Below are 1646 nucleotides of genomic sequence, written 5' to 3'. Positions count from 1 at the left end.
AAAAGCCAAAAGAAAAAAAAAAAAAACCCACAGTGAAAGAGCCCTATTCTGCAAAGAACATAATCATTTCTCTCCATCCTACCCTTCTTCACCATTCCTAGGGCATCTTCCAATTTCATCGGTAACAGAGGGAGAACTTCCAGCCCCTTTTCTGATCACACTACATCCACCTGTGCAGACAGCCACAGCAAAGCTGCAGACCTGAGTCCAAAAGATTGCATGATACACAGGTTTCAAAGGGGAAAAATCCAGAGTCACAGAATGGCTTTGTTTGGGCGGGATCTTAGGGATCATCTGGTTTCATCCCGTGCCTTGGAGAGGGATCAGGCTGCTGAGGGCCCCATCTGACCTGGCCTTGAAGGCTGCTAACTTAGGCACTTCCTAACTTTTTCACATTTGACTCACTTGTTTTATCATAGTTCATATTTCCTGGGACATAAACATAGCTAATCAGAAGAAAAAGATTTAGGTTAGTGGTGTCTTCCCCTGTATCACTGCACAGCTCTTCAGCCCATTGCCACCAAGGCTGAAGGACACTGCTGCTTCCTGGGACAATGTGATGCTTTGTGTCAGCAAGGGTGAGGTATGTACTGAACTACAGAAGAACACTTGGAAATTCTGGAGTCCATATGAAGTTTAAGAGAAAATCCCCCCTTCCTCATTTTGCATAAGACTGATTCCTCCTCCAATCCGACTGGGTCTAACAGGTTGAGGAGTTGGTGTCCTGAAGTGATACACCTGTGTCCTCAAAAACATACCCCTTATTTAGCTGGGATTTTTCAGTTCAGAGCAGAATGGTGTGAGGGTTACGTGTTTGAAAGAGTGGGGATTTTAAGAAATAGCACAAGAATACAAGGGAGACATTTGCAGATGTAAACATAGACCTCATAAAGAAACCTCCAGACCACTGCCACTGCAGTAGCAAATAAAGTCTGTCTGAGCTCCATACCAAGGACAGACAGGGTTTATGTTAAAATCGAGCCGATAAAAATAAATTTCTTTCCAGAGGAATGAAATTTTCCAAAGTTTTTTTCACTTGGACTAATTTAGGTAGATTTTCAAAACGATGCAAATAACATCTTCCTGCCAAATTTCAAATATCTGCTCTGAAGCATGAGGGCACAGGAGCTTTCCAAAGAAAATGTTACCAGCATTGAGCCCAGGAAAGGCACTGTGTTTTCCATTGGCTTTGCTCTCAGGAAGAGCTGGGGTATTTTGGCTCAGGCTTTTTTTTTTTAAAGAACAGGCTAAGAAAGAATCAGCATCTCAAAAATGCAGATTTAAAGAATGACATTAACCTCTAATTTAAAGAAGTCAAAGATCTAAAGATTTGAAAAATTACAAGTACTTGAGATCTGCTCAAAACAGTCAATATGTTGCAACAGAAAGCATCATGCTTTGTTGTACAGGTTGTACTATTAAGTTCTCCACTTACTGTTATCCCCCTAACATAGTCTACTTCTATCATACTATACTTTTTTGGCCAATGAAAAACAACATTTCTATGTTAGCGAGGTTGTAATATCAAAATTATAGTTCTATTGTATTTTTATTTCCCTACCAATTGTGAAGTCTGAATGACTTTCAAACATAAAAATACACAACAAAAGTAAAAAATACACATCTTTACTAACTGTTGCATTACT

The 1646-nt window shown here is 39.8% G+C and overlaps 1 protein-coding gene across 1 annotated transcript in view; it reads right to left on the bottom strand.

Moving 5' to 3' along the window:
• LOC104914876 (integrin alpha-1-like) overlaps positions 1–1646 on the bottom strand; it is a 66633-nt gene that overhangs the window by 23656 nt on the left and 41331 nt on the right. The gene's annotated exons all lie outside the window — the stretch shown is intronic.

This window comes from Meleagris gallopavo, chromosome Z (assembly GCF_000146605.3).
Source record: "Meleagris gallopavo isolate NT-WF06-2002-E0010 breed Aviagen turkey brand Nicholas breeding stock chromosome Z, Turkey_5.1, whole genome shotgun sequence".
Taxonomy (NCBI): Eukaryota; Metazoa; Chordata; class Aves; order Galliformes; family Phasianidae; genus Meleagris; species Meleagris gallopavo.
Note: the sequence above shows the minus strand (reverse complement) of the source record. Positions and strands in the feature narration are given on the sequence as shown.